The following is a 15,763-nucleotide window of genomic DNA, read 5'->3' as shown; positions in this document are numbered from 1 at the left end:
TTTATTTATTGAATAGGTGGATTGATCTGTGGCTGAATCAAAAGGTATACTTATTGAGGAAGTTTAGGAGTGTACTAAAATAATGAAAACTTTTTCTCTATTCAGTACTTTGGTCCTGTGAAGAGTCCCTTTCTAAAGCATGAATAGCCACATTAATTGTGTATAATTACTATTGCAGCCTCATTGACACAAAATCTATATTTTTACAAGTGAAAGTGTATCTCTTCCTGAGATATTTGATCCACATCTAATTTCTTCCTCTCTTTCTCCTATAAATCTGGTCTTTGTGAATAACCCCAAAATATTACAGACTCCATTCCTTATTTCTTTCTAGTCAGTGCTGTTTTAAGCCCCCAAGTTCTCCCCAAACTCCTGCATACTCACTGATGACTTATAAATTGTTATGTATGATGTGAGTCCTGTTTCCAACTTCATATTCAACTCAGTGTATCAAGATAATTAGTCAATATCAATACTATTGAAACTCAAGGAAGGCAAAAGCATACAGCAATTCTTCTGCCCAAGCACCCCAACTGACACCCACATTTAGTGTACTTGGTTCAGTCTGACCCAGGAGTCAGTCTAGGGTCCATGAGCTCCCATGTGCTCAGGTCAGCTGTTTCTGTAGGTTTCCCCAACATGGTCTTGATCCTTTTGCTCATCAGTCCTCCCTGGTATCTACAACTAGATACCAGGAGTTCTGCTCAGAATCTCTGTTTCTTCTTCCCTCAGCTACTAGATGAAGGCCCTATGATGGCATTTAAGGGAGTCATCAATCTCATTATAGGGGAAGGGCTTTAAGGTAGCCTCTCCACTATTGCTTAGATTCTTAATTAGGGTCATCTTTGTGGGTTTCTTGGAATTTCCCTGGTGCCAGATTTCTCCTTTAGTCCATAATGGCTCCTTCTATCAGAGTATCTCTTTACTTGCTATCTTTCTCTGTTCTTCGCCCACTGGACCTTTTTGATCCCTCATGTTCTTGTACCCTCTTCTCTTTCCCCTCCTTTGTCTCCTCCCTCCGTGATCCCCCATGCCTACAATTTACTCAGGAGATCATAGTATATACTCACTCATAAATGGATAATTAGACATAGAGCAAAGGATAACCACCCAGTAACACAGAATACCAGAGAAGCTAAGAAACAAGAAGGACCCTAAGGAACAAGCTCTCCTTTGTTTATTTTTAAACAAAAGCTCTGCCATGATTTCCACCATTAACTCCATTTTTCAAATGGCTTGTTTCTTGTATGTGTGTTTATGTTTTGGATGCATATATGTCTCTTTGTAGGTGTTGGATCCTCTGGAACAGGAGTTACAGACAGTTGTAAGCTGACATGTAGGTGCTAAGAATTGAACCTTGGTCCTCTGGAAGAGTAGTCAATACACTTAAATGCTGAGCTATCATTCCAACCCCTCAACCATTAACTCTTACCTAAAATATTAAAGCAATTTCTTCCTAACCTTTCTCATTCCTCCTGTTTGGCACTCAGTTCACCCCCAGGGACACCGGGATGTGTCCAAGTATAATCAGACCTTACACTCATCAACACACAGTCAAGTGAAAACTTACATTTCAATTCAAATAAAGTCCAAACATGTCTCCTTCTTCCGTGCTAGGCATAAGCCCTCTCATGCCCATATGAATAGTAATCTTTTAGCTAGCATGAAGTTTGTTTTTCCTACTCTTCAATCTGACTGAGTTTCCAGTCAGATCTACAAAATTTTCTTCATCCAGCTCTCAGTTCAAAAGTTACCACTTCAGGAAGGTCCCCAGGGCCTCCCACTTACTTGTCCCACTCTTGCTTTCCTCAAATTTTCTTCTTCCTTGTATTGAAGGTGTCGCTTCTCATATTCAGTTACATGTTTACCTCTTTATTTCCTGTCTCCCCACCTACGGCACTGGCAAGAATCAGTCTACAAGTTAATTTTTGTCCCTCCTACATGTAAAAGGATGTGTTGTATATTCAAATCTTTATGAACCATTTGAATGCCAAATGGTTTAAAACACCCAGCACTGATGATTTTAATGGGAATAAAGGAAAGTTATGTCCTGAAGGACAAGTACCAAATACAAAGGGGAAGGAACGGGGTAAGAAAGGAAGGAAAGTAGAAAGGAATGGAGAAATGGAGGGAGGAGGGAGGAGAGAGGTCATATAAGCACCCAGGGTGGAGCTTGTACCTAACAAAGAGAATAACAGAGGCTTAAATTTAAAAATGTCAATATTTGAAGACAGACCACAGGTAGAGTGCTTTGAAGTAGAACTACCATTCCATAAGCATGTGAAGATCACAGCACAGATATGCTCCGGACAAGGAGCATAGTGCTTTACCTTTCCTGGAGCCCTTTCAATCATTTAACCTGAGCAGGGAATGTACACTCAGTGCAGCAAGAGAAGCTCATTCCTGCTTATGTGCACCCTCCTGTCTACTTTTGATCACCTTCCCTTAGACAGATAACTAAAGAATAACATGGGGAATCTGGTCAGATTAACCCACAGCCCAGCGCCCTACAACAGACACAAAGGAAGTACCTCAATAAACTGCCTAAGACAAATGCACAATTACACAGTCTCGAAGTGTGTGAATAGTTTATAAATTTAACATGAATATCTCGAATAAGGACAATGTATTTCCTACCCTCTCACCACCTCAGCAACTGAATGGAAAATTCTGCTAAAATTTCAGAATTTGGCATTTCTCCACCCCTCCTCACTCATATTATGTCAGCCTCGTTTTAAAAAAAATTCCTACATCACAAATATGCAAAAATCTTTTTAAAGATTACCATAGCGTGTTCTCTAAAAGTATCCCTACCTTTTTCTGCCCACACTTGCCCAAGAGACCCAGCAGCCAGTTTGAGTCAATGCGGAGGGTTACATATAAGTTATATAAACACCCTAATATGTTATTTAGAGAAGTCGGAATAAATGAAATGCTATTTATAAGGCAGCCCATCAGAAATATACTCTGTATGTCCCCATATTGGCAAAGTTTGGTTCTTCTTCCCCAAAATGAACCCCCTTAGAGTGGCAGATCAGAACTGAAGCCTTCAACTGCTGAAGAACTCACTGTGTAGTTTTGTGGCAGCCAGCATCAAGGTGCACTCAAAAGAAAGCCTTTCCCAGCCATTACCTACAGTAAAACTCTCCAGAAATCTAGGAAGAAAAACAACAAGATTAACCTAGTTGCATAAAGAGCAGTGCTAGGCGGCGGCTGGCTGGTGCAGGTTCGCATCACAGGAGCAGGATGTTGCCTGCAAGACTCCCCCAGGAATGCTTTCCTCTTGTCCCCATGCTGAGAGTCCACCGCACTGTTTCTCGGGCTATATTTGGCTGAGTGGTTATTTCACTTTCCTTTTTCCTCTACTCATCTTATTCTGTATCCCCATGCGAGGAGAGAGCAACCCAGAAAGAGCTAGCCAGTTGTTCAGGGCTCATTACTTAATTTCCTCTTTCTAAATAATTCATAAAGAGGCTCTTAGCAGCTTGCTTCCCCTGCGAGGTGGCCTCACATCATCGTGCTCCGCAATGGTGTCTGCTTCGTTTTGCGAAGTAGGCAGTTCTGAGTTCTGATCCTTCTCTTTCCTACATCAGGAAATATGGCAGGTTTTAGTGTTTGTTACCACACTCCAGCTAGTTCAGGACTGGCCATCGGCTCCCACTTATATCTGCCTCACTCTGTTGCTTTGGCAAGGTCTGAACCATACTCTCTGTCCTATGAGGTCACATTATCTCCCAGGAAAACCATCTCTCTGCCTGTCACTGTCCCCTTACCATTTAATAGTAATAGTTAAATAATACACATTTGTCTCAATTGTATATTGTATTGATTATTTTCCATTCATTATATTTAAAAATCTGCTTAAAATATCTAGTTATATGTTTAATTGTGGGAATAACATAGTATATTAAGTTTCTTTAGAGAAACAAGAAATAAAATTTAGATTCATACGACTTAAACTCATTTTTTCTTATTGTTTTATTGTTTTTCTTCCTCCCCCTATCTCAGCTCTATCTCTATCTTTCTCTGTCTCTTATGTCTACCTGTCTGCCATCTCCTCTCTATTCTCTGTTATCTGTCTGGTATTTCTTTCCATACCCATGAGTTCCACACCTTGAGATTCACAGATTAAAATATTCTTAAGTGATGTCTATACTGCAAATGTACATAACTTTCCTTGTTTTTTTATCCTAAGCATTGCAATGGTTTGCAACATTAACATTGTATAAGAATTATGAGTAAGCCAGAGAGAACTTAAAATATTATCAGGGATATGCCTAGAACACAGCCATACATAACATTGTATAAAAGACTTTGCTGTCTGCATTGAGTCCTGGGGACTAATATAGAGACTGTGTCAGGTGGTAGTTATGTTATGGAATTGTCTTAGGTGCCCATTATGACTGTCACAATGCAAAATTTGCTGGGAGGACCAGAATACTGTAGATGAGAGCAGAGCTGCTGCTCCAGGCCAGAGGCAGTATGCTAACAAATTCCCTTTCTTGGGGGAAGGGGACAGTAAGCACTGTCAGTTTTTTGTGCTATTGAGGCTTCTCATTGTTTGACAAAGTCTCTCCCATATTCTGGAAGACAACTGGCTGTAATGACTATCCATCATTTTATAAAATGACCTCAGCTAAAACCCAGAAACATTCACAATTACCTTTTCCAAATATTTGGGTTTTGTGGCAACCAAAATTAATGCTTAAAATTAATCACCAAACATACCAAAGTCATCTGCTTGTACTAACTCAGCAAGTTGCACAATGGTCCTTTCCTCTGGCTCTAGTCAACCTAGTATATTGGTGTCTCCTTCTAAATGTGCACTTGAAAGCTCTACAGTACCCATGTCTATCCCTTTTCCCCAACTCTTCCTCAGCCTCCACTCATCTGTAAATTCCCAGAGAAACTTTTTGAGATCTGCCAGACTAGTGTTTCTAATCGTGAGCTCTTCTTGTATAGAATAAAGTTCTTTTCTAGATCTTAGAAAAGTAGCAAATTTCATATTTATTTTATGACTATCTTTCTGAAATTTGACACTAAAATTCAGAAACTGTGTCTAATTTTGCTCAGTTTTTACTGTGTGATTCTATCAGAATGTCTATTAAATGATACTTTTTGTATTTTATTAGGTACATTAATTTACAATTGAATAATTAATATTGTTTCCTTTTTTGAATGTTTCCAAAAAAAAAAAAGCATGCACCAGCTAAAATAACCAGACTTAAATATGAAGAGAGTCAAGATGTAATATATTATGAATAATTAGACTCTGCCTGGACAACATTGCCTTATACTTTTACAGGCACAGTCTTAGGATGGTGGGAATTTCAAATAACAAACAAAGCTACCATAAAATAAGTAATATCTTTTTTCGTAGTTCCAGTACTGGGAAGAGAGGAAAGAGGAAGAAACGGAGAGATAATGGAGGAGAGGAGAGAACAGAAGGAAGGGAGTTGGAAGAATGGTGAGGCAGATTATATTTGAAGTAGCAGATAGCAATGGATATGCATAATTAACTAGAAGGAAATGTAATAAGGAATAACTCATAATAAGCAAGTTTTTCCATTTTTAAGATTGAAAAATATTCTTGTTTTTTTTCCTCTCTAGATCTAGCAAACTTTACAGTTGAGAACATATGGATTTGTCTGTTTGAAAACTACATTAAAGGTACCATGTAAGTAAAACATTTCAATATTACACTGTAGTACTTTTTTATAATCTGTCCCATCTTGCTCTCTTAGATTTTGCTGTACACAGCTACTTCACAGCTATAGCTACTCTAACCATGTAAATTATGTGCGTCTTTATTTTTCTCTTGCTAAAATAGTAAAGTAAAAATACACAAGCCACAAGATTATTCTGAGAAATGAGTAAAATGTTATACTTAAGTCCCTTTACTAAAAATACTGAGTAGCTACGCTATTATTATACATTAGTTATTTTAAATTACCAATTTGATATATAATTGTGTAATCAAATAACTGTGAACAATCCTACATAACATAATAGTAAGGTTTTTATGCTTAGATTACTAGGCTGATTATCATCTCATAATCCCTCTATTTTAAATAGTTTGTCATCGTAAATAAAGTCTTCTATGGCTCTGCTCCAATGAGTATTTATTTAAAATAAATTAATATAGAGTCGATGAATAATAGAGAAGTTAAAGTCAGTACAATGCTCAAGTTGACTCAATCCATATGTCACATTCCCTGGCACATTATCTTGCTTCAGTTAATTACTGCAGCTAAAGACAAAATGCCCCGATGCACCAGAAAAGCAAAGCTAGGCTGCAGGCACAGAGTACAGCATAGCTATCCTACGGCTTCTCAGTTTAACCAAGGCCACAGTGAAGGTTCAGTGTGTTTTCATCATGGCAAAAATATCTTTAAGTAGAAAATCCCTTTATATATTCTTGAACTTTAACTTACCTAGGTTCATGTAGGTTCATGAATTTATTTTAACTTTTACTTTATTCAATCACCCACTCCAGTAAACTCTGTTAACACTTTTACAATCTTTGATAATAGCCATGTACTTATTACTAGGGGTGCATTGTTTAAAAAGCAGACCAGCTGGAGTGTGGACTTCAACCAACAACCTAACAATGTTGGGTATCTAGCCGGTACATGCTCCCGTGCCTTTATCCATAATATGATAAAGCTAATAACATTTCTGCTTCTAATATATCTGTGAGGATCAAATGGCATTGTTTATGTAACACAGTACAAACCCAAAACTCTGCCTTTATGTGATTGTTGAGACTAAATCAATGTGGATGTGCACTATGTGTTGCTACTCTGTTGTTAGTTGACTTTTAGTTTCCAATCATTTGACATTTTTTAACAGAACCTAAAATATGATTGCATTTACCTGCCACCCCCACCAAAAAAAAAAAAACATTCCATCTCTAGGTGAATAAATTCAGAGGATGAATTTTGATTCTATTTAGCTGTATGTTAAAGTTTTCCCTCCATTATCTGCATATCATCTGCATATTTCTAATGAAAGCATCACTGGGTGCGGATTGCCATCCTAGATAATTATCTTAGCTCATTGCTTCACAATTGTGTTTAGCTTTAACATTGCAACCTTCCTCACCATACGTTCTTAATTGTGATTACGTTCAACCTTTTATTACTGATATTAAAAGCACCAAAAAGCAGATAGCATTATCTTCAAGGAGATCCCAAAGCATCTCCCAAACCTGATGCTTAGTTCTAAACTGCTCAGCATGTTTGGCAAAATACTCACAACACAGCTATCTGTTTTTGGAATAAGTGCCCCTCTCCATTCTAGTTAATTGAAAACAACTCTCAATTGCCCTCCTGAGCATAAAGAACCAGGGATTAAGACATAGTAGCAGGAAAGTATCAGGGTTTTAAAGACTTATATAAACAACACAGTTGTTTGAGCAGTGACAAATAAATTCAAGCTCCCCAGGACACACTTGTTTAGGACTTTCCCAATTAGGCATTTTATTTGATCTTCGGGTCTGGGTGAGCCACAATTCTCTTGAATTGAAGAGGAGATTAATGGACCAGAGACAATGGCTAATTCATCTCCAGGGCTTTGTTCATTGCTCGTCTTTGCTAATTTAATACTGTTATTTCTAAGCTTAAATAAATCAAAATGAGAATTGGGCTAGAGCAGTGCATCTCCAAGAATTTGAGGAATTGTGGACACTTTAACCTTTGTGTTAGGAATCTTGACTGGAAAATAAAGCTTCCCCTTTAGAGAGTTATGAAGAGCAGAGGGGAGATAGTTTGTATATTATCTCAATTACGTCTCCTTGTTGGTAACAGGCAAGATGAAGAATAACATAGCCTGTGTATAAAACCATTGATGATGGCACTTTCAATAAGGTGTTGGTATAGGGTTTGGATTGCTCACAAAGGCTTGGGGGATAGTGAGTACAGTATGCAGCAAAGACTTTCTTATGCATTTTCTTTTCTTAATGGTAGTTCTGTTATCTAAAATGAAACACATAGCAAGCTGGATGCTACTGTGCTTTCTGGCCTCTTCATCTTCTCATTCTTCTAGAGCTATCTCAAGTCTTTAAACTAACAAACTTGCTTTATACACTTATATGCCCTCATTTTTTAATTTAGGGTGTCCCTTCCTAGAAATATTTTCAGTAGAAAATAGTTTGTTAGATTGAACAAATTAAAATAATGTTTAATGATACCCTGAAACCAAAGATTTTTGATAATACTCTACTCTGAGTACTGACAATTCAATTAAGCAATAAAGAAAAGGGCCATGTGAAAGCTTAAACTCGCAGTTTTTCAACTGTTTCAATCAGAGAGTAAATTATAGGCTAACATATTGCAAGCTGAGCAGCTGAACTCAGGGTATCACACTTTTACATATATTTGCATTATATGCATATATATCCACACATATATATTTAATCTCACAAATTTTGAAATTTCCTTATCTGCATAGTGGTGTTCAGAACTATATGGGAATATCCAGCATTGTCCTTCAATTCAACCTTATAATCACTATCTTTTTGTTGAATAATAGACATGAATTAGAACCAGAATTGGAGGTAATGGTAAGTATATTTCTTAGGTGTTTCATTCATAGCCTCATTGCTATGCAAAAACTGAAAATAATACAAGTAGTCTATCTAGGGCTAAAGAAAGCATAACGAAGAAAACGAAAGTTTTCTAGACTTGTAAGGCATCTAACAAATATCTTGTCAGGAGCCACTTTTAAAGTTTTTGAAATTCCTAACATATGGAGAAGGGAGAAGCTCAGTAAGTCAGTAGCAAGCCAGCTCTTTTATTACTTCTAGCAGATTCTCATACAATCTTAGCTGTGTGAGCTGTCCTTTTGTGTTTTGTTTTTCATTTTGCTTTTACTTCACAGAAGGAGAGAACAGAAAGACTGAAGTTCTCTTCGCCTTGCTCTTCCTTGACTACTAATCTATAACAGGCATCTAGGCTCTGCAGGACAATTTCATATGCATCATTTGAATATGATTCTCCCTGTCTTGTTTATCTTTTATAATATTCATTGTCTCTTAAGTTCTTGTTTCTATATATCCATTCTCAGGCAACATCCACTGGTCACCAAAGTGGCTGTGGCTTCTGAGGTATTATGGGGGCTCACAGCATCACTTCGTAAAATAATAAGATTATTTTATTTCAGAAGGAAGTGGTAGAAAATTTCACAACTATCATTTATCCTGCTTATATACACTTACTGAAATATATTTACTTATTTACTTTTATATATGCATAAATATTTATTGCACTCCTGGCAAAATAGTGATTATTTGATACAAATTGAGTGGAACTTGAAAATTAGATATGAAATTCTCTGGGCGATTAAATAAACACAATATAAACTTTCTATAAGTAACTGAAACAGTAATATACATGTCTTTTGAAACATATAGAAAAGCTTACTGGATTTCAAAACAAAAACACCTGCATATTTTAATACTGATGGGAGATGCCATTCTGTAAATATGTTTCTCATACTGGTTCATGAATAAAGCACTGTTGGACAATAGGAAAACAAGATAGGCAGGACTAGGAGACAAGGAGGATTCGAGGAAGTAGTAAGGAGGAGTCAACATGGAGAGATGGAAGAGACAGACCCGCCAGCCCACTCTCCAGTAAGATGAGATCACGTGGAAATACTTAGATTAATAGAAATGGGTTAATAATTAAGACAGAGCTAGCCAATAAGAAACTAGTACCTGGCCAACAGCATTATATCAAATACACTAAATGTCAAACAATATTCCTAAATGTTTATTTACTTTATTTTCTAGCGTAAAAATTATCAGCAAACACTATTGTTATCTTTTATTAATAGAAAGTCAAGATCAAGAAGTAATAGAGCTTAATTTTAATTGAAGTATGGTGAAGATACACAAGGCATTTGTTGCTATATTGTCTACATTACAATAGTAATGGTAGTTATAAATAAATAAACCAAGTGAAGCTGCATGTATGCAATATGCAATCCTGTGAGCACAAAGCTTCCAGATGAAGCACAAATTCACAAGAACTGTTTCTTGTCATAGATCACCTTGGGAAAAGAATGAAATTGCTATGGCTATCATGTGTTCATCACTTCCTGCTGTTAATACAGCTTTTGGATGTTCACAAGACTGTGTAGAAAGTGTCATAACTAGAAGGAAAATTAAGGAAGAAGTTTGTTATAGTTTGTCAGAATTTCAAAACAACCTGATGGCTGCTGTACCCCCAAATGGGTATAATGGAGAAGATTCAATAGCCACATGGCTGGTTTTAATATGGAATGGAAACAGGCTAAAACTGTATCCAGAATAGGGACATATGAACAACACACACACAAAAAAAAAAAAATCAGGGCAATTGAAACCCCTGCTCCTAAAAGTTAGCTTTCTCTGAGCAAAAAATTCATTCATTAGCAAACAAATAGGGCTCATAGATAAAAAGAATCAAACAAAGCACTGTGACTGAGACTGGACATCACACCACATCCATAGAAGGCTATAAGTTAAAGCTCAAATTGACCATCTTATTACCTTCATTCAAGATGAAATTCCAACTCTTTATCCTGTTGCTAGTACTGATAGAGATCTATATGATTCAGTATGTTCTACTTTTCAAAGAAAAACTGAAGACAGTTTGGCTCAGAAACATTGTGTGTTTTTTCTCAGGACACATGGTCAGGAAATGGTAAAAGAACTACTATGCATTTATATTTAAAGGAGCATGTGCCTAGAATAAGGATTCTCAGAAAATACTATATACACTTCATGGAGATATTAGAGATTGTTAATCCATTTCCCATTTTGTATTCTCAGATATTTCTGACATTTAGATACGTATCAGAAATCTTGGTAATGAGATAGAATTTTTTATTATGTGCTTTTATTCATTCAAAATAAATCAATGGCTTGTGAAAATAAACATGAATAACAGAATATTCAAACTGGATAGAGAAGAGCTAGATTAAGGCACCAAGAAGAACATAGCACTCCTATATCCAGCAGCTGAGAATGTGAGGGCCATCTTATCCAGTTCTAGAACTAAGACAAGAGCAAGAAGAAGGGAAACTACCTGAACATAGTCAACAGCAAATTGAGCTGGGGTTTCTTTTCCAAGGCAAGAGACAATGTTAGAAGACTGTCTCAGGTAACCTCATGCATCACCCTGCCTTGCCTTTGAACACCCTTCTGGATCACTGAGCAGAAGAGAAGAGCAGAAGGATTGTAGAGGGCGAAGTAAGGATAGGTATACAGCAAAAGCAATGCAAGCCATACCTCAAAGTACCTTGATAAATGATAGAAAGACAAATAGACACTTCACTGTAATAGCACTGAGCAGTTTGGTTTGTGCGATGTGGTGCCCTCAGTTCCACACTGCTGCCTCGATCAAGCTGTTTAATGCATATGCATCGAACAAGATAAAAAGAGGTGTGGGAAAAATCTTATGTGAGGAATGAAGGTGAATCTTAAAGGAGAAAATGTTAAAACATAGGAAAATGTAATATTTTATTTCTAATAGAGACCTGTAAGATAGTCTGAGTTTGATCTTCAGGACCCACAATATCAAAAGAGGGACTGAGTCCCCAGCCAGCTGCCTATTGGCCTCCAACTTGTCCACACACATGCACACAATTAATATTAAAATAATCAAAAATTAAAAATGACATAAAACTGATATTTGATTATTGATACATCAACCTAAGGCTGGATAATCATACTTACCTGGGAAGATGACCATGCATTATAAGAGGCATCACTATGCAGAACGCTGGGAGTAAGACTTAGGGAAAAGTATTCCATTCAGCGTTAGCTTGCTTCTTTTCCTCTCACATAGTCTTAGACATTTACTATCTACTGTGTGGTCTACACATAAATGTCCATCAAGATATCATACTCACAGTCATTTTAAAATTGCTTTCTACTGAGTACATAACCTGAAACCAGCACAAAGGAAATTTACAAAATGGCAAATTCCACAAAGGGTAAATAGGCAGCAGCCTGAGCCAGTGCAACAAGTAACAACCCTCCAGCTAGGAGTGGTTCCCTTGAGACAGAATGCATAAGATGGAAGTTTGCTAGGTTAAGTCAAGAAAGGAGAAAGTCAAATCTGTTTTCATAGAAAAGATTTCAAAATCTGAAATGTCTGTGAAATAATGAAGAATGGAAGTAATAAAAAGACATTTTGGGCAATTATAGATAAATACATACATACATATATATACTTATATATAACATGGGCTACATGAATTTACCTTTATATTTAAGTTTTACATGGGGAATGTAAAAAAATTTAAATTCTTAAGTTATAGGACTAAAGAGTCCAAAATAAAATGATAAGGTACAGAAAGAGACTTTGAGAATATTTGTAATATATTCTAGTGTGTGCTACCCTACAATACTAAAGAAAGTAGATTTTCATTTCAGACAGAAATTGAAGCAATTAGTAAAAGTGTGAAATCCATAATCATTTGTTGAGCTGCTTTTTAAAAGTGTTTATCATCACATTTAGTAAATTTCACTGTTGTAATTGACCATATTTTTCTCTCACACATGGCAGAAAGAAGCACACATGTGCCTTATTGATGCCACTAGAAGGCACCAAAGCCCAGGAACAAGAATTAACTCTCTTTCATACAGGAAAGCCACTTTTCTCATAACCATGTATTACCACCCTGGGATGAAAATATGTATGCAGTTTTTTGCGTTATGCTCATTGACCAGCCCAGTCACAATCATGGAACAAACATAGGCAAAGAACACAGATGTCATCCAAGAGCATGATTCTTTCCTCTTATGTTGAATTCTCAGAGAGGGCTAGAATGGGTCATTGTAGATTTAGGTACAAAACTACTTCTCTCCTCAACAATCTTATGACAATTCCTTTCAGGTTCCATCTGGATTCCCTTGACTATTAGATACTACTTTATCTAACTAACATGTTGCTTTCATCCTTAAAATGATGTGAAAACACTTTAAAAAAATACAGATTGGATTTATTCCAGTTTCTGAAAGAGTCAGAGTACTCGGAAGTTAGTTCTTGATTAATACTTTATAAATCCTTTTGGCATTGTGATAGAGGATGCCATTATCATCCATAGAGTTCACACCCAAGAATATTACAATTAGTTCACAAAAACAGAAAAGGAAAGGAAAGCACACACACACACACACACACACACACACACACACACATACATGCACACATTTACTTGTGTTATGAATAGTTTTCCCACCAGCCTGGCCCCACTGCTGTGTCAGCCTCAAATAACATACAGAGATGCTGTATTAGATATAATGCTGTTGGCCAGTTAATAGCATTTCTTATTGGCTAGCACTGTCTTAAATTCTAACCCATTTCTAGTAATCTAAGTGTTTCCATGTGGTCTTATCTTACCAGAGAGAGGGTCTGGACCTCTTCTCTCTCACGTCTCTACATCTTGAATCTCCTGCACTACATCTCCCAGAATCCTCTTTGTATCCTAGTCCTGCCTATCTTGCTTTCCTATTGGCCAACAGGGCTTTATTCATTAACCAATAAGAGAAACATATTTACAGAATGACATCTCCCATTATACTTATACACACAGGATTTCATAACATTCTAAGTATATTTAAGATTTTGTGTTGAGAACATTTATAGTTCTATTAGTACCTATATGATTTATAAACTTTAGGTTGGATACTTCTGGTAGAACAACTGAAACCTCAGAAATTGACACATCAATGTTATTTGTAACTTAAGGAGTTAACATAAGAACAAGAATCACATATCACATGCCTCAGGTCTCCTAAGAAAATCTTCTTCATAATGCTAGGGCTCCATTTCATCCCTCAAACTGTCCAGACTTGGATAACAAGTTGTACAGTTATGTACAGCATATGTGCTGCACACTGTGAAAGCACGCTCTTGGACATAGTAAATGCTTCCACCACACTAGCATCACGTTCTAATCGATTGCCCACTTCTCCACACACTGAGAGGAAATGTGAATAACGTGATGCTGAAAAGCAACAGATGAAAAATTTGCATGACCCCTTACGTCTCATGTCAGAAATAAAATTATATCTTCCCTTTGGGACAATAACAATGTTTTGCCCATTACTATAATGAGTGAAACTTGCACAACAATTGCATGCAGGTCCTTCATAGATACATGCTCATATTGTTTTTATAAAATATGACTTATTTTCTCACAAAAGTAAAAAATCCTCTCATACCATATTAATACCTGGGAAGGGAAGCCCATATTCTAAAAAATGCCCTGCTTCTGTGAGGGACACTATGGTATACTCTCACCTTCTGTATCCTGTAGCTGACTGAAATACAGTGACTAATGAAACAATTCACTTTGGAGGAGGAAACATCTCATCTCACTATTGATTTTCTAGACTGCATTTGATTTTTACCATTAAAACATTCTGATACTTCATTACAGTATTTGTGAAGATGTGTTTCTCATACAATATTTTCCTTTCAGAAAAAAAATCAATAATAGCATAATTCTTCATATGAAATTGAAACAATGCACAGACTGAAGTAAAAGCTGAAGGATTCCTATGTATCTCTTCTCCATCATGAAAACTAGCAGGTCTGCTTTCCTTTACCAAACAAAAGCTAGTAAAGAAGTCTGAGGAACCTAAAACCTTAAAAGAGGATAGCCAAAATGTCTCAATTAATTTACTTTACTTACAATATAAGAAGTAGTATTGATTCTCAGGTAACATACATGTTATCAGGACGTCAATTCAACTCTGAGAGCTAAGAAAAAGAAAAAGATGTGATTTATTTAATTAGTAAACTGTAAAGCTTATGGCTTATTTCACTTACTCAGAAAGTGAAAGTATCAAATGTAAATGGAAGAGTGAGTTAAGTTTCTGTTAACATAAAAGCCAAGAAAAATAAAGATGCAAATAAAATTGTAGATAAAGCCCCTCCTCATGGGGGGTAACATTTATTTCTAGATAAACATGCCATGCTCTTTGGATTTGGTTCCAATATCTACTAATGTAGTTGGAAAAAAGAGAACCAACCAAATATCCCCCTCCAACACTTCAAGGAATAACTGCTGAGAAGAAGCAATTACAGTAAAATTGCTTACACCTTAAACCCCAGGTGCTCTGGATGGATGGACAATCCCCAACAGTGTGAGTCTGTGCCTCAGAAAATCCGGGGCTGAGAGGGGGGCTTGATTCGAAGCCCCTGAGATATGCTTTGTAGTGAAGAAAGCAGAAAGTCCTGCAAAGTTGTAAGACAAAAGACATAGGTGAATGGGTGAGAGCCCTGTTACAACAACAAAAGCACATAAAATCCAACATGCATTTGTCAGAGTGAAATTAAGACACAAAGGGACAGGAAGATGTAGGAGGGAAGGAGAATTACATAAATGAAAGGATGAGTCATTGTGTGTGCAGTTTTCCTAGTTGCACTGAGGGTTACATATTCAGAAACTATTTGTTGTGTAACTGTTACATGCCAGGTTCTTTGAGGAACTGGAGATGACTAGGCATAGCAGGTGAGTCCTTAGAAGGAAAGGTGACAGCTACCTTGGAAAGAATCAACCTTAATACAGATGCTATGACTGGTGACTAGGGTAAAGCAGACTTGTGTATTCAATTGGATACTTAGATAATGCATCGTTCCCAATATTAGTGGTTTGTATTGGAAATAATTTTTTCTTTAGCAAGATCAAGCCCATCTTTCGACAAGAGGTTTTAGTTGTTGGAGAGGTTTTTATGCAAATCTGTACTTCAGAAATCCCAAAT

The sequence above is a fragment of the Phodopus roborovskii genome, unplaced genomic scaffold, assembly GCF_943737965.1.
Source record: "Phodopus roborovskii unplaced genomic scaffold, PHOROB, whole genome shotgun sequence".
In the NCBI taxonomy this organism is placed as follows: domain Eukaryota; kingdom Metazoa; phylum Chordata; class Mammalia; order Rodentia; family Cricetidae; genus Phodopus; species Phodopus roborovskii.
Note: the sequence above shows the minus strand (reverse complement) of the source record.